The sequence below is a fragment of the Botryllus schlosseri genome, chromosome 1 (genome assembly GCF_051294905.1).
Source record: "Botryllus schlosseri isolate E-star chromosome 1, Bs_hap1, whole genome shotgun sequence".
Classification (NCBI taxonomy): domain Eukaryota; kingdom Metazoa; phylum Chordata; class Ascidiacea; order Stolidobranchia; family Styelidae; genus Botryllus; species Botryllus schlosseri.
Window position 1 is genome coordinate 17228084 of NC_137236.1, and position 19665 is coordinate 17247748.

Here is a 19665-nt window from a genome sequence, read left to right on the forward strand (position 1 = left end):
ATGGACAACCCTAGTTTCAACCGAACACAGATATCCAAAATATCACACACTTCGCTATTCCTAAAGCACAAACACACGATACAAAATAATACTTGTTGTGTTGTTGCGGCATCATCACTCAACAATATCACCGTCAATACAAATGATGTTTATGTGTAACATGCTATTGATTTGAACCACACCCACCTGACAGAAGAGGATTTACTCAATCTTTACAAAATGGATATTGACCAACATCACACCACCGGATTGTATCTGTTTCGCTGGATACGAGTTATGTTAGTTTAACAGTAAACAAATTTCACCCTCTTGGATTATGAACTCAATGCGTCAGCAGTCATTCAATATTTTGTTTGTGTCAACTAGTTACTTTGTATGTTACCCCACAACTCTTACAAAAGTACGAAGGATATTAACACAAAGTAATTAACTTTACTCGATATTCTCGCATTACGAAACTAAAGAATGGGTGGTTAGACTCTACAAACTGTTTCGATATCACAAGACCTTTATTGTCTGAATGGGTGTTCATGTGTCTTAAGAACCAAATAGTTCAACACAGCACTAGTACCAACAGAAACATCAGAGTTGGTCACACAAAAGTTTGTATGCGTGCAGTATGCGAATACCATGTGTAAGTCCAGCACAATTGTGGTATCCATCCGGTTTTAGTTAACACAATTTACGACACCGAGGTCACCTCATCTTTCGTAAGACAACAAACCAACCAAGGTTTCAGGATATGTCCGTGTCATAGCAATAAATCAGCTACTCCAACAACAGAGTACATATGTTTTCTAGTTACGGTGCTTACATCTTACACACAAATCAATCTACTTTGCTAACAAAAAGTGCTGGGTCATCAAGTGATTACCCTAACAACAAAACAGCTAAACGTACTATCATACAAAATGGCCGTTATAGTCACCAACGGTACATGGTACAAGTAACAAGTCTCGAGAATCCAGTTATTGAAAAAACATGAAAGTGTTTCTCCTGCGCCAAGTCGTTATGTTGACGAAAGCGTATATTGTAATATCATGATCGATTTGCATTCGTTGGTCGCAAAATGTCACTACTCTAAATAATTATTTTTCACTCAAACACAAACGCATACTTGTCGCCAATCGTTTTTCATCAAGCACGAGTTCAAGAAACCTGCTACGACATGAATTCCGATTTAGTTTTACAAATATTTTATAATTGTTTTTAGTAACACTATATCAATGTCATCAAGTTGAGTGTTTACGATATTAGTGTGTAGGTGTGTGTGTCATACTTGGAGGATCCGTATTACAATTGACTCGAATTGACTAAATGTAAGAAGGGTTGAAATGTTTCGAATCGATTCATAAGTGGTCTTCGTTGTGGTTTTCGTCGGGTCATACAGCACGAACTAACTGTAGACTCCTCTCTGTTGTACAGCTACTCGGTAATCGATATGCATTAACATGTAAACAACGATCTTGTTTCGTCACACCAAAAATATGTTCACTGTCGCGATACGCCGCACAAGACGTGCATAGCCTTTTCACACTCGTAATAGTATACCAACGTCAAGCAATAACGTTTAACAAGACCAACGACACTGAACCCACGACGTTTACCTATGTAAAATTACCACTTTCACTTGCCAGTCCATCGTTTACCTGACTAAACATATTATTTTCCTTTGGAGATCTGCCGTTTACCCAGAGTAAGAAACCATTTTCCCTCGTAAATATTTTTTTTCCTCGGCTAACAAACCTTTTTTCACTTGGAAATATATTTTTCTCTGGGTAAGAAACCATTTTCATTGGGAAATCTATTTTTTTTCCCTGGGTAACAAACCTTTTTTCACTTGGAAATATATTTTTTTCCCGGATAACAAACCTTTTTCACTTGGAAATATATTTTCCCCCGGATAACAAACCTTTTTCACTTGGAAATATATTTTTTCCCTGGGTAACAAACCTTTTTCACTTGGACATATATTTTTTCTCTGGGTAACAAACCTTTTTCACTTGGAAATATATTTTTTCTTTGAGCAACAAACCTTTTTCACTTGGAAATATATTTTTATCCTACAGCAACAAACCATTTTCACTTGGTAGTCCACCGTTTACCTGAGTAAAAATATCATTTTCCTTTGGAGATCTGGCGTTTACCCATGCTAACAAACCATTTTCACTTGGAAAAATACTTTTACCTAGAGTAACTAATCATTTTCTTTTGGAAATATATTTTCTCCCAGGGTAACAAATCCTTTTCGCTTGGAAAACTGTCATTCACCTGAGTACCAATACCGTTTTCACTTGGAAATCTATCTTTTCGCTAGGTAATAATACCATTTTCGTTTTGAAAACTGACACACACACCGGACAATTTGATATTTTTTGTATATTGTTACAACAAACGGTGACAAAATATACACCAGCAACGACTCCATACATTTGTGTAATCAAATATTCAGTTGCTCTGATGCATCCATCAAAATAATTGGTTACTCACATACAATAACAATGTGCTGTTGTACATCGACATGTATGTTTTCGGAATTGGTGAATAAAGGGGTTTCCGATATGTCCGTGATGTCCGGGTTCGTGCTTTAGATTTTCCAGAGTCAAAATGTCTGAATAAAACACCTCCTCGACTTTGGTAGCTGGTTGATACACGGATAATGGTGTTCGGAAAACGGATGAATTTATGTTCCCCATCGCGCCGACAACTCCGGGTTACTTGTGAGTTTCCTCAGGTCTGTTTACTATATTGTGTCTTTACTGATCAATACATGTCGCTCCAGTCAGCTGAAACCGGATCACTAATACGAGAAAGTGTGTGGGGGCCTGATCCGGATATTCACTCATGAACCAACGACCAATATTCAAGTAAACATGTTACAGACCGTGTTTTGTCTCCATGAAAAATACCAATGCATACACCATCACATCAAGTACGTCACGATTGTTCACAAGTATTCACGTAGACGAGGTGTACATACAATTTGTCGGTGTACAAACATCATGGAAAACAAATTCATGTTCTCAAGTCTCATCATGCGACGACTCTGTACATTCAATGTGGGCATAGATGACACACGGCATGATACAATTGACAGCGCATTATGCATGTTGATATATTCTCAGTCAAATATGCGAACCATACACAATCATATACCCTGATTTTCGCTGAATATCCACAACACCAACAAATCTGTACATTTCTTTTCCCTCAACCTTGACGATAGAGTTGTCATCCCAATGTACCAGTCGAGTGTATGGTTCATCTGGTGTAAAATCCAAATCAAATGTCACCAAGGTATCGTTTTTCATTTTTAATATTTCCACTGCCGCATCTTGTCTGTGTCGTAAAACCACGGCGTGGGGCCAGAGGAATCTATGGCCAGTTACGCGTAGTCCCATATTTACTCGTGGATATGGTTAGGTTACGACAACGTTTTCTCAATGGTCTGTGTGGGTGCACCGTTTCAATACGTAGCTGGATCAACTAGACCAAAAGTCTCCAACCGCGTTTTATAACGACCTGTAGAATTACGAGATAGCACCCTCTTGCGGTGTGATTAACACGAAATAAGCCTTCAACTCGCAGAGACACACCTTGGATTACATTATCTAATCGTAATCGAACTCGAGATTCGCACACACACAGAGTCCCTGTTTACGATTTCAATCCGGAGTCACTGCTCACGATGTTTATCTGTAGTCGTTATGTGGGAGTAGCGACATCTCACATATTCATCGCGTGAAAGATTGATAACGATGGTGATCGCCAAATACATTACACCAGGTGAAACACTGCGGTCTCAGCAAAAAAAAAAATTCGCAGGTTAGGACGAACAATACGCGGAGGGATTGAGCGAGTTACGCAACCCGATTGTGTCGAAGTCTGGATCACGATACAAGTCTACCTGAGAATCCGAACAATCTTGCAAAATCAAGGTGTGAATCCGTGAAAGGGCTGTACTCGGGTGAGATTGATTTTTCACAAGTTGGGTGGAGGTCGGTTCAAACTAAGACCATGTTACGTCCAAATATGGCTGCTTGTCTCTCTCAAAGTCATCTATGCCCACATTGAATGTACAGAGTCGTCGCATGATGAGACTTGAGAACATGAATTTGTTTTCCATGATGTTGGTACACCGACAAATTGTATGTACACCTCGTCTACGTGAATACTTGTGAACAATCGTGACGTACTTGATGTGATGGTGTATGCATTGGTATTTTTCATGGAGACAAAACACGGTCTGTAACATGTTTACTTGAATATTGGTCGTTGGTTCATGAGTGAATATCCGGATCAGGCCCCCACACACTTTCTCGTATTAGTGATCCGGTTTCAGCTGACTGGAGCGACATGTATTGATCAGTAAAGACACAATATAGTAAACAGACCTGAGGAAACTCACAAGTAACCCGGAGTTGTCGGCGCGATGGGGAACATAAATTCATCCGTTTTCCGAACACCATTATCCGTGTATCAACCAGCTACCAAAGTCGAGGAGGTGTTTTATTCAGACATTTTGACTCTGGAAAATCTAAAGCACGAACCCGGACATCACGGACATATCGGAAACCCCTTTATTCACCAATTCCGAAAACATACATGTCGATGTACAACAGCACATTGTTATTGTATGTGAGTAACCAATTATTTTGATGGATGCATCAGAGCAACTGAATATTTGATTACACAAATGTATGGAGTCGTTGCTGGTGTATATTTTGTCACCGTTTGTTGTAACAATATACAAAAAATATCAAATTGTCCGGTGTGTGTGTCAGTTTTCAAAACGAAAATGGTATTATTACCTAGCGAAAAGATAGATTTCCAAGTGAAAACGGTATTGGTACTCAGGTGAATGACAGTTTTCCAAGCGAAAAGGATTTGTTACCCAGGGAGAAAATATATTTCCAAAAGAAAATGATTAGTTACTCTAGGTAAAAGTATTTTTCCAAGTGAAAATGGTTTGTTAGCATGGGTAAACGCCAGATCTCCAAAGGAAAATGATATTTTTACTCAGGTAAACGGTGGACTACCAAGTGAAAATGGTTTGTTGCTGTAGGATAAAAATATATTTCCAAGTGAAAAAGGTTTGTTGCTCAAAGAAAAAATATATTTCCAAGTGAAAAAGGTTTGTTACCCAGAGAAAAAATATATGTCCAAGTGAAAAAGGTTTGTTACCCAGGGAAAAAATATATTTCCAAGTGAAAAAGGTTTGTTATCCGGGGAAAAATATATTTCCAAGTGAAAAAGGTTTGTTATCCGGGAAAAAAATATATTTCCAAGTGAAAAAAGGTTTGTTACCCAGGGAAAAAAAATAGATTTCCCAATGAAAATGGTTTCTTACCCAGAGAAAAATATATTTCCAAGTGAAAAAAGGTTTGTTAGCCGAGGAAAAAAAATATTTACGAGGGAAAATGGTTTCTTACTCTGGGTAAACGGCAGATCTCCAAAGGAAAATAATATGTTTAGTCAGGTAAACGATGGACTGGCAAGTGAAAGTGGTAATTTTACATAGGTAAACGTCGTGGGTTCAGTGTCGTTGGTCTTGTTAAACGTTATTGCTTGACGTTGGTATACTATTACGAGTGTGAAAAGGCTATGCACGTCTTGTGCGGCGTATCGCGACAGTGAACATATTTTTGGTGTGACGAAACAAGATCGTTGTTTACATGTTAATGCATATCGATTACCGAGTAGCTGTACAACAGAGAGGAGTCTACAGTTAGTTCGTGCTGTATGACCCGACGAAAACCACAACGAAGACCACTTATGAATCGATTCGAAACATTTCAACCCTTCTTACATTTAGTCAATTCGAGTCAATTGTAATACGGATCCTCCAAGTATGACACACACACCTACACACTAATATCGTAAACACTCAACTTGATGACATTGATATAGTGTTACTAAAAACAATTATAAAATATTTGTAAAACTAAATCGGAATTCATGTCGTAGCAGGTTTCTTGAACTCGTGCTTGATGAAAAACGATTGGCGACAAGTATGCGTTTGTGTTTGAGTGAAAAATAATTATTTAGAGTAGTGACATTTTGCGACCAACGAATGCAAATCGATCATGATATTACAATATACGCTTTCGTCAACATAACGACTTGGCGCAGGAGAAACACTTTCATGTTTTTTCAATAACTGGATTCTCGAGACTTGTTACTTGTACCATGTACCGTTGGTGACTATAACGGCCATTTTGTATGATAGTACGTTTAGCTGTTTTGTTGTTAGGGTAATCACTTGATGACCCAGCACTTTTTGTTAGCAAAGTAGATTGATTTGTGTGTAAGATGTAAGCACCGTAACTAGAAAACATATGTACTCTGTTGTTGGAGTAGCTGATTTATTGCTATGACACGGACATATCCTGAAACCTTGGTTGGTTTGTTGTCTTACGAAAGATGAGGTGACCTCGGTGTCGTAAATTGTGTTAACTAAAACCGGATGGATACCACAATTGTGCTGGACTTACACATGGTATTCGCATACTGCACGCATACAAACTTTTGTGTAACCAACTCTGATGTTTCTGTTGGTACTAGTGCTGTGTTGAACTATTTGGTTCTTAAGACACATGAACACCCATTCAGACAATAAAGGTCTTGTGATATCGAAACAGTTTGTAGAGTCTAACCACCCATTCTTTAGTTTCGTAATGCGAGAATATCGAGTAAAGGTAATTACTTTGTGTTAATATCCTTCGTACTTTTGTAAGAGTTGTGGGGTAACATACAAAGTAACTAGTTGACACAAACAAAATATTGAATGACTGCTGACGCATTGAGTTCATAATCCAAGAGGGTGAAATTTGTTTACTGTTAAACTAACATAACTCGTATCCAGCGAAACAGATACAATCCGGTGGTGTGATGTTGGTCAATATCCATTTTGTAAAGATTGAGTAAATCCTCTTCTGTCAGGTGGGTGTGGTTCAAATCAATAGCATGTTACACATAAACATCATTTGTATTGACGGTGATATTGTTGAGTGATGATGCCGCAACAACACAACAAGTATTATTTTGTATCGTGTGTTTGTGCTTTAGGAATAGCGAAGTGTGTGATATTTTGGATATCTGTGTTCGGTTGAAACTAGGGTTGTCCATGGGTCTTGTGTTGGGTAAATCAGAACTATGTCTAGAATTCAAGCACGTCCAAGTAACGTCTTTTAGTGACAGAGTATTGTGATGACATTTACTTTAGCGAATGACAACGGAAAAATTTCCAATTTCTCTGATCGTGTGTGTGTGTGTGTGTGTGTGTGTGTGTTTTACAAATAATTCCAGTACACCTAACTATAGGACACATTTAGTAAACATCGTGCAAACTGTTTCTTTGTGATGTTAACGACTTTCGGCGGCTTAGTTTCATGTCGGGAATTATTATTTGAGGGTTCAAAAACAACTTCAATCAATACTAGAAATGAACAACAATGCAAAACACGTTTAGCAAATAACAGTGTAGCAAGTACTTTTTTGATATTACGAGTGTTGGGTACTAGACACTTCTAGTTGAATTGGACGCATCTAACAAACATATCACAATTTACTTTTACAATAATCAAAGTCTTAGAGTGTATAACCTCGCGATATTTTGCATTTAGCACGCACAATGGGGAGTTACTGAAATGATTAAGAATTGATCGCTAGCTTCGAGCGGTACTCGATACTCAAAGTGATATTTTCACACTCTGTAAAGTGCATATGTTTCAATTCTCTGTCGCAAATTCCGACAGTAACGACATTGATGTTAAATCCTCACCCGTGGTTATTGTAAGTGAATCCTAAACATCGCAACAGTCGGTATGGAAATCGAACGCGTGCGTACTTTTAGATAGGTGACACTAACAAGTTTATTACACCCGTGAAATACTCTGAAACGTCGATTCGTGATTGTGTTAGCTATATTCATCTTCCATATCTGTGGACACAAAGATATCTTTGCCTTTGCCTACAACTCACTCGAAACGAATTGTCGCGGGTAATCTAGAAAAGCACAAGTCGAAGACGAATGATTTGATTTCAATAAACTAAAAAAATTCCTTTTGTTTTGATGTTGGATTTAATACAATTTGTATGACTATACCGAATTCGAATCCGAAAGTGCAATGTTACTTTAGTAGAAAAATTGGATGACTCGCATTTTGATATTGATAGATGTGTAGAGTAATATGACTAGTTTATAAAATCTCGGTAATGTTTTTTTGTCATGTCTGTGATCAACAAATATGTGATCAAGTCTTACCATTCGATATTAACTTTCGCAGTCGGTGTAATTCGTTGAAGTAACAATACCGACGAGTTCAATAATATTCTCCATCGATGCATTCGAATAATCCGTCAGCTGCAAGCGGATTTAAAACTTGATGCTGTTTCGCGGTTAACTCAAGTCAGTGGTCGTGTTTGTGTTGATTTCAGGAATGATCATGACGAGTTGCCTGGGTAGATTAGTTAATGTGGTTGTAACTACGACCGTACAGAGTTGCTGACACCCCAATATCTTTTACGCTGTAATATACGGATTTAATTGAGATAAATTAATTCTCAGTTATTGTTCAGACATTGAAATCTCGTATACTCAAAATATAATATGTCCAAGTCAAATCGTATATGCGCCGATTAGTAAATACTTTGTCTTCAGAATAGTAACAACCTTTACAATTGAATAAAAAGATAGAGCATACGAATACAACCAGGATGAATTAATGTAAATTTGTGAGTTGTAGTGATATAATCAAGTAAGTGAAACTAGATTTTTAACAATTGTTAATGTTGTGAATAATTCTTTTGAGTATGGTAAGATGTTAAAATATCTCTTTGACAAACGGAAAGCAGGATCGTGAATAGAGTTGTAATGTTACATTACTTGTTTCAAAGTATCATCTTGAAATGTGACTGGATCAAAGTTGGTAGTCATGTTTGTCAATCCTATTTCAATTCACACTATGGCAAAGTCCAAATATTTCATTTTGGATTATCTGGATTTAACTTTAGTACACTCCGCGAATGGATTCCGACGCCGCACTATAACATTTTTGATGATAAGGACTCGATGGTTTTCATGAAGATGTGTGTTTTTGTTAAGAGTTTGATTTCGTGTTGATAAAGACAATAACTGTATAATGCACATACTTGTGATTCTTGATTCTTGTAGAGTTATAGTTGGTATTGATTCTATAAGTGCGAAAACAGCGGCGCGGAATGTGTGAATAATTCGATGCGGCTGAAAGTCGGCGTCAGTAATATTCGGGTTACGGTCGAATCAAAAGATTTCTCAAATTAATTAGAATTGTACCGAATTAACACATTCAGATACGAATCAACTTGAGTTGTGTAGTAAGTTTCATTTCAAGTTGACAAATTGACACATTGATTGAATATTCTCATAATTCTTAGCGTGCAACTAAAGTCAGCCACTGTTCGAAGTGTCAAAACATATAGCGACCACCAGAAAGTGTCAAATTGCTGGTTTTCGAATCACCGTCTGCGACGGCTCTGTGACAAACTAATTACCGAAATATTACCTTGTGAGCGATCGGTATGTCTTTAACACCAAGTCACTAAATGGTTATACCCGAGACATTATCTTGTTAGCGATCGCGGGATTTGCAATCTATTTTACACTTTTTTAGGTGTTAATTTACGAGTGCGGTTATTTGTTGGTCGCTTTTCGTGTCGTTGCTGAATACTGAATACTCCTGTATGTAATAGTACTTACCGGATTAGCGGAATAATCGATACGATAGTGCGCGCTCCGAATTTCCAAACTGGACGTATTTAGTGGGTCACACAAAACCGCCAACATCTGGTTTTCAAAATCGCACAATGCACTGCGGATTAGTGAATTTCCTGTTTAGTGATGTCTATACCCGAAAGTATGATATGCGAGAGATGTCTATACCTAAAAGTACGATTCACGACCGCACCCATAAGAACACATGGCGAATCACCACAGATCCCGTAAGAATACATGGCGCATCACCGCCGCAGCCTATAGCAAAAAAGGCGAGTCACGACCACGAGTATTTCAATACGATTCACCGCCGCAGCCTATATCCGAAAAGGCGAATCACGACCGCATCCATAAGAACACATGGCGAATCGCGGCCCCGCCATAAGAGATAAGAGGCGAATCGCCACCCCGGGTTTCCAGGCGAATCGCCACCCCGCCATAAGAACCCCTGCCACATCACGAGCGATCTATATAACTACTGTTGCCCGCCCCTGGCCTAGAGTCATAGTTTTACTTACTGTGTGGTAATCGCCGGCGCCAGTATGCCGATTTCTTTAAAATATGCCCGTTATTTACTACCATTCATAACGACATGAAATTTCGTGAAGAAAATTTTCCCATTCCTTAAATCTTTCCCGGGAGCGACGAACGAAATACTTAATAGCTCTCTGTTCGCAGAGCGGCAGTGACGGATCCGGTTAGCCCGTATAGCTCTTGTGTATATTATTCCTGCCCGCGGTTCCAGGAACTTCGTGAAACACAATGATCGAATTCGTGCATCCACGAACGAAGTTTGCGTTATTAGTATTTTTCCTCCACTATATGATTAAATAAATATTATACTGTGATAACGAAACGATTTTAAGCCCGCTTGAAACAATTCTTAACGTGATTTCGGTGAATGAAATACTACATAGTTGTGGAGAGAAAAATGGTTATTATATGCACATGCACACTGAAATCGCGATGTCAGAATATTAAATCCAATGGCGCCATCAATTTATGCCACACTTACATTATGTCCAACGATTTCACGGCTAGACATTTCAGATCGACTATACTAAGGTTAATGAGCTGCGCTGATTCCCTAATCTTTTATGATTCATTGCTGTGGTACCGTATACTTCCACGGGGATTGGATAATTAATTGCGAATATGGCTATTTTATTGTTATTACAATACGACCTCACTAAGTACCGTGAATATACATCAAATATGATTCAGTCTGAGTTTAATACACTTTCTGTTGAGGGCATTACCAGATATGACCTTGCTGGCTACTCAGCATTACCTTCAAGTTATTAAATACTCAAAATTATTTTGTTGCGATAAGCTGTACGTTGTCATCGTAAGCATAGCCGGGGAACACAAGACACTGTGGCTATTTGATGGTGTGAACCAGTGTTGGGATGACTCGAGTCACTTTATCGTAATAGAAATAGTTTGTGAATAACTGCTTGTCGCCAAACCGTATCGTAGGCTTTATTGATGTCGATGAACACTGCGATTGTGACTCGAGTCACTTTGCTAAAATGGCTTGACTTGACTTGACCTGGCGTATCAGAAATGTGGATTGACTCGTGACTCGGAGCAAAATTCACGAGTCAATTTTAATTCATCAAGTAATCGGTGTCGCTAAAAATCACTGTATCTTGCATATGTTCGGATTGTCCGCGCAACGCTGATGTAACCCGTGACAGCGATCAATCATCCAATGATCGTGCGTGTTACTGAGCCTCCATTGTTCTCTCACAAATATATTGATAGCAAACGAAGTGATCGAAGCTGACATACTACGTTGTCGTTAACTATAGTATAGTAAAGTAATTTGATAGCAAAATGTCTATTTCTGTTTTGTGTTCTTAACTTAACCGAACCTCTTGTTATATTGAAATTGAATTCGAAAATAGTTTATATAGTCCTCAACCGTTGGCGCAAGCTCGAATTGTATCATATCAATTTGCAAAAGGGTAATGCATTGCATCTTATCAATTCGTTTCTCTATTCTCTATTTTGGCTGGTAACTATAAACTGAGGCTGTGCAATTAATTACGTGGTTTATTAGCTCTACTTATACGTGAGCGATACAGCGGCTTACTTGCGTGTATAATAAACTCTATATTCGTTCATCGGTTCCAAATCAATGACCACTCAAACTGTATTTCAGACAGCTAGGAAAATACAATGACGTAATCACGCCTCATACCTCGAAAAGGCAATTTGACTTGAATTGTGACTTGACTCGCGACTTGACTTGACTTGACTCGACTCGACTGGAGTCACCTCCGAACATCGACTGACTTGACTTGACTCGAGTCACCTTCGAAAATCACTTGACTTGATTTGACTCGAGTCAAAATGTGCAATGCCTCGAGCTCGTGACTCGAAGGTAGTGACTTGATCCCAACACTGGTGTGAACCTCTGAAAGGTTCAGATTCGTGTGAACGCGAAACTCATGACGTCACGACACGTCATATTGCTCATTTCTAACCCTACATTTCAGTATTATTATAATAATTATTATCATTATGTATAAAAACATTTAGTGGTGCTTTTCGCATCGAAGGCTTTTTGCACCACGGCGATTCAGACATTTTGATCAATATGATGGCACGAAATGTCATGAAAACCCAGAATGAGTACGTAGTTAAATGCGACGCTTTGACTCTCGTATGAAGTCCAGTAGATCGGCGATAATGTTGCTGTCCGTTAAAAGGTTATATAGCCGGAAAGGTACGTTCTTTGTCTGCGCGATACGTTGTAGCTTTCTTCTTATCTCAGTCAGGTGTAAGCAGGTCATAATATAATGTTCGACCGTTTCTTTTCGCCGCAATGCTCGCACAATGGTGATTCCGAGTAGCCAATAGGGATGGTGTGAACGTGAGGTTCACGTTCGCGTTCTGTGTGTGAACCTCGGAAATTTAGAGGTTCGCGTTCACAACAGAACCTTGGTAGGTTCTGCCCTGTGAACCTTTTGGAAAATTGTAATTTTTACTCCATTATAAGATCTTTGGCTCAAATTTATTGCATTTCAACTGCGGGCCACTCCATGCATGGTGCTGGCAGGATAAAAAATCAACACTGAACGAGCATGCACCTCGACAACCTTAGAAGTTTTACTTGCTTTGTTGCAAAAATTTTCTCGGAATATCCAGCTTTCCGTTTGTGAATATTTAGTGACTCTCTGCTGTGAGCCTGACCCGCAATCGATATACGTAGTCAGCGAATGATGCTTAGTCAACCAATCAATGACATTGAGATTGTCTTCTGATGTAAAAAATCGAACGGTCGTACTGGGTCAATCTTGACTTCATATCTTTACTGTATCATTAAAACGAAATCCGTGCGATTAAGGTGCGTGCTACTGCTGCATAACTTGTTGTTTGTGGTATCGGTAGCGAGTATAGAAACCCGTTGTACACTCTGCTCAATATCAACTACGAACACATTGTCCGGTCTGGCTAAGACCGTTAAGGCGTAAGCTTATATTCCTTGGTAAGTCCTCGTCGAAATTGTTGGCAAAGCGACGGAATGTACTGATTTTATGCAATTATTATATCCTTTGATTACCGCGGTTGATATATTTAGCGACGTTTAAAACGCCGATATGTACTTCAGCATTGTGGCATTATGTGGGCCGAATCTTCGCTAGGAATAGTGTACATTAATATAGGGCATATTAGGCCATCACTTCATTGAAAGAAAGGGTTGGACTTAACAATATGACGTCACGTGACGTCACGAGGTTCACGTTCGTGTTCACACAGAACCTTTCTAAAAGGTTCGCGTTCACACGAACCTGAACCTTTCAGAGGTTCACACCATCCCTAGTAGCCAATGTGGTGTAGATGTGCATTGAGTCCGCAGTGACCGGTGCGTAGTCGAAACAACGTAGCTTTGTTGCGTCTTGGTGGGACTGATGTTAATTTCACCTCCATATTTGGTCCGAAGATTTTATAATGGCTCCCTGTTTCTGTATCGAGATATTCCCGGTTCCAAATAGCTTTGCATTTATGTGAAGCGATTTTCTTTGCATCTATAGGGATGTCATGAATTGTGATGGCACGATGTGATAATATTGCCTCCTTGGCCAGACGATCGGCTACTTCATTTCCGGGAATTCCTGGGTGGCCCGGACTCCATATGATAGGCTTACCATATTTTGGGAACATTAAAAGAGGACAGAAATTTGAGACTTGCAAAGCCGGATAAGAATTCTCAAAAATCGGTGAATTTTTCCCATTTTGTGACCGGTTGACTAAAAAAAAGGTCATCTTCCCGCTCAGAGCTCAAAATACCGTTTTTCTCTCCGCATTGCTAGGTGGATGACTGAAAAAAAGGTTATCTGTTAACTCAGAGCTAAAATCACCGTTTTTCGCTCCGAACTACCCTCCGGAGCGTCACTTCTGTACTAATTTACGGCATATCACTCGCAATTTGCTCTAAATCTGACCTAAATTTTCAAAAAAGAGGACAAAATCTCAAAAAAGAGGACAAAAGGCCGTCCTCCGAGGACACTTTCAAAAAAGTAAAAAAAAGAGGACAATTCCTCTTAAAAGAGGACGTATGGTAACCCTACCATATGAGCGTGATTGCCATTCCTACTCTCTTCAACCTGTTGAGAACACTAACAATTTGATTAACGATAAAAGGCCCATCTGTTCGATAATTAGCTATACAGTCCAGTGCACTAAGGCAATCGCCGAGGACAACAGCTTGGCTAACGTTATTCGTTCAATCCAATGCAGAGCGGATAATACGGCATATGATTCTACTGAGAATGACGACAGGGCTCCTTGGCATTTGTGAGATATTGTTACATTCCGATCTTTTAGGAATATTGCATAACCCAGTGGTTCCCAACCGGTGAGGAATTCCCCCCTTGGGGGGAATTTTGCAATTTTTAGGGAGGAATTCCACTCTAGAATTGTAACGGATTTTCCAAATTGTTCATGTTCATGTCCGAACTGTCATGTAGTCAACCAGTTATATCCGAACGTATGCTCCTCATGGCTGTTTTTTGTTTGCTGAAAGTATATTCAAATGCTATTTGAAATCTCTTTTTCACATACAAATTACCCCCTTTTTTCAAACTAGTTCAGATGTGCTGCAGTTCGCAAGACAATTTTGTAGGCCAGCGACGGCCTCTCAATCAACTATATCCTAAGCGAGCAAATGTTGAGCCGAATCTATCATAACAAGGCCTCTAGTAAAAGTATTTACCTTATATTTTCAAGTCAACATTTTCAGACAGTGACAAAATATTCCAACGTCATCGATTCAAGTCAAAGAACAGCTACCCGATCTAAAAAAGACATATTAAACTTGGTGCAATGTTGCCGAAACGTAATGGGTGTCCTAAATTTCAATGAGCTCCAGCAGGGAATCCGATCACGTGTATGTTATAAATCAGGGCTGTAACTAAATCACGAGGCTCCGAGTCACAAGTCAATCTCACTTTCATACTTTTGACTCGAGTCAAGTCATGTCATTTTCAATTCACCATTGAGTCAAGTCTGAGTCCAAGTCACAGCTAGAGCAGAGGGTCGAGTCCGAGTCATGGTATTATGACTCGAGTCCGAGTCCAAGTCACACCCCAGACAACACTGTTTGTTGATATTGAATGATTTGGATTTATGATATACTAATTTTCCTCACTTTGAGCAGTTTCTTGTCGCATTGTCAAGTACCAGAATCAATAGACGAAATTCCAATAGAGTGGTCGCTGTACTGTTCTTCGAAATTACAATGAAATGTCGGTATTGGCCGTCTTATAGCCTCGAGTCATATGGCTTGGTTCGAGTCATGCTCAATGACTCGAGTCCAAGTCGACTCAATACCCAAGTCAAGTCGAGTCGTTTCCGTATTTTGAGAAAATGACTCGAGTCAAGTCGAGTCGTCAGAAAATGGGGAGTCGAGTCAGACCCGAGTCTGGTCAACCCTCCTATATACGAAAGTACCAATATTATTGGTCAAATGCATACGCAAACTTGAAAATAAATCGCGAGACCAGCAAATCTATGCATACTGATTTTTCACAACAGTTATATTAGCGATTGGTGCATGGTAAGCCGAAAACACAAATGGAAGTGTGGGGGTCTGTTGAGTCAAGCGTTTCAAAATTTGTTTGATTGCGAGCAAGACCATTGTTTTTGGAGGTCTACAGAGTGTTATTACAGCACTGCTAGAAACAAACACTCGGTACCGCCCGTCTTATTCTCTCAGTCAACAGGTGTTTGCGCGGTAAAAATGACCTTTTTTAATCGTCGGGCAGATTTATCCTAAGGGGGGAATTTTGGTTTAAATTTCGGCCAAGGGAGGCACGAGATGAAAAAGGTTGGGAACCACTGGCATAACCAGTGGCATCCGTGGTCTTCGATCCGTTTGTGAAAACATGTATATGGTTTGGGTATGAGCCCATTAGTTCAGTGTAGGCTACGTCCACAATATATCAGATTGAGTGACGATTGGTAATTCGTGATAATGACAAATCAACCTGTAAATCACCGATTGTTCAAGGTGTTGCTCGAACGAGTTCCTTGCCGCGAATACACTGGTCGTCGAGTGGGTTCGATCTTGTCAAGAAATCGATCGTACAATATCTGTTTCTCAATATGTAGTATGTGTCTTCCCGCGTAGTCTTGAGTAATTCAGAGTTTTGATGGTTTGACTTAGTTAAGATTTGATATCGGTATTTTAAACAAAGATACTAGTGTCTAATGTGTATTGGCATCTCGTTATACGACGCTTCTATCGAACATATCGGAATGCTTTTCATCGCACCACAGCACATGCGTAATGCCTTATTAGTGATTACCGTGATTTTCTTCAGGTACGTCACAGGTGCGAAGAAATACGCCTCCATCCCATATTCGATCACGGATTTTACTAGAGTTCTGTATAAAGTTAGAAGTACATGTTTCGAAGCCCCCCATTTCGTTCCTGACATCTGCTTAGTCAGAGCCAGGCAATTTCTATCCAAGAACACAAAAAAGTATTTTTCGTTGTACTACAAAAGTTATTATAGTTTTACCATAATTATGGTAGAAATAAAATAATATATAATGCGTGATATAACTACTGGAATGTTTCACAAGTTCAGATATATAAATAAAGTATTTAATGAGACGATTTGTCAGTTTGGTTAAAAAAATGCAGGCCCAAGATTATGTGCGAAAACACCTATTTACATACATGAGGGCTAATATTCGTTAAAATTGAGTTTTCAAGGTAAATAATGTCCAAATCTTGATTTTTCAGATCAGAACCTGACGGTGTTAGGTAACAAAAATCGCCCTACTCGTTATACGTTCCAATAAATCTGAAATGCATTGTTGTTTAGACGTTAAGCATAGTTCTATGCTAGTGAATCGGTCTCCTAAGCACATGAAATGAAAAAAAGCTTGCCTGAGAAGTGTCACATCTTCAAAACATAATATCCTTTTACAAAAACTGTTCATGCGATAGATATCTATTTTTCTTTAAACCTACTAAACGTCGTATCAGATGCGTGAAATAAATGCGGGATGCTGACGCCTGGCACAGAACAAGAAAATAGGAGGCCTTTAGACTGAATGAAAAATAACAAAAGATAATATAAAAATGAAAGGGATGAAAATGAAATGGCATATGGAGTCGATATGCCACTTCATCGAGACGAGTGTGAGTCTGAGTAACGTGTATATTGTGTTTACACAAAGAATGAGTCATTAATCTATCTGAAATCTGATGATTCTCAATGATCCCAAAATATTCGCGATAATTAGATTTGTGTGGCCAGCTGACTCGACTTGTACTCGAGTCACTGTTCATGACTCGAGCCAATTCATATGACTTGAGACTGGCACGACCAAGACAGAAATTTCGTTATAACTTCGAAGAATAGTAAAGTTACCACATTATTGGTCTTTCGTCTGTCATTCCTGATAGGCCTACTTGGAAATTAGATCCAAGAAACGGTTAAGATTGCTGGAAATGACGATATTGAGATTGCGAGCCATTCTATATCACTCGCGCTGAGTTGAAAAAGTTGTCTGAAGTTGATTTAACTACTAAACTGAAGAGTGAACATATTTATTTGAATTTGGACGGACTCGAGTCGAGTCAAAACACTATGACTCGGATTCGACCATATACTTACTAGCTCACCTTAACTTGGACTGGACTCGAAGGGGAATTGAAATTGACTCTACTTGACTCTTGACTACTTGACTATAATATTCAGATTGACTGATGACTTGGTTACAAACCTGCCCTGGGTGTCGTTAAGTAGCATAAGTCTAGGTCTAGACCAGGCATATCGATTTGTTCAAAGTATTCAAAGTATCGTTCCGGAGACCCTGTAAGCCTGAGTTAACTGTCCGAGTATATGAACGGCATTGTAAAGGTTTCATTTTAAAACAGGTTTGGTGTATCAGATTAATAAAGAAACGAATATTACGCTTGAGAAACTACAGCACCGCCATTCCATTTCACAAATGCATCTCACGCCGATCAAGAACAAATACTCCCTGAGATATCAACGGTTGACCTTTGACAAATCGGTAAAGCACGTCGACGAAAAAGCTGATACGACGAAAAGAGACTTCTTTAACCCAGTGCCACTAGCAACAGTACATGAGCTCCAGAACAACCAAATCTCCTCAACGGTGCTACTTCTTGGGGGATCAGGCGAAGGAAAGACCACCACTGCAATGAGATATACCAATTTAGCTAAGAGAGGAGAAATCATCGGACCCTCTGATGTCAAAATCATAGTCTTCATTGAAGGAAAATCCATTCACTGGAAAAGCAAGTGCAGGCCTTTTGATCTGTTATTTAAAGATCAATTTGCTAACATATTTACAACTGTGGAGGCTTCAAAACCGTTTGAGGACTGGATAGCCGAAAATCCATCTCAAGTTCTAATGATTATTGATGGCATTGACTTATCCAGTAGTGACTCAATCAGCTCTGCAAATGTAACTTTAGACATGCAGGTACACCCCATATCCATAATAGTAAACCTTCTTCGCCGAGTTATTTACAAGGGCATGTGGGTAATGTGTACTGCCGCGCCTCAGTGGCTTTGGAAATTGCCCTATTTTATAGATATAGAAGTTGTTCATATCGTGGGCTTCGACGAAGAGGACGTGCAGAATATCCTCGTACAACTCACGGGTAATCGGCAACGTGTTGGCCTACTCCTTCATTATTATCCAGATATAAAACAGATCTGCAAGACACCAGCTACGCTGATACGCTTCGCACATCATATCAAGAATAATGAAACAATGACTGATATTGAAATTCTTGATACGATACACTTTTTCCACTCACACCACCCTTGTGAAAAAATAACTGGACATGAGAGCATGAAGTTTGTGATGGCCGTCGCACACAAAGCAGCAACAACCGGAAGAATTGATTTAGAAATAGAAGAATCGAAACAGGATATCGTAAACGAAATGAGTCATTACATTTCGATTACGTATCCCCCAAACAGCGGAAGATTCAGTGGAAAGACAGCAATGTATCACCACACTCGTTTCAGATTTATTAGCAAAGCAGTACGTGTAAGTAGAACATAAACTACTCGTTACGTGTTACCTACATTTGCAATATGAAATTTCTCGACTAGATTGACTGATCAAACCCCATCGTGCTGCTGCGGCATCGGCAAACATTAACTTACATCGTGCATTTGTGGTGTTCAAAAAAAATTTCTAATTTCATCGGCTTCGTTTTCAAATTGACAGGTTACCTAAAAAACGTTGCGCACCAAATTTGACTCAATAACGACCGGTGGAAGCCGAGGTCAGTCAAATTGAAATTCGATCATTTTTGAAATAATAGTATTTATGGTGTCCAATTCCATCACACAGACATCACCGAAAATCGTGTTCCAGGTATGCCCGAAGAAGCAGGGATG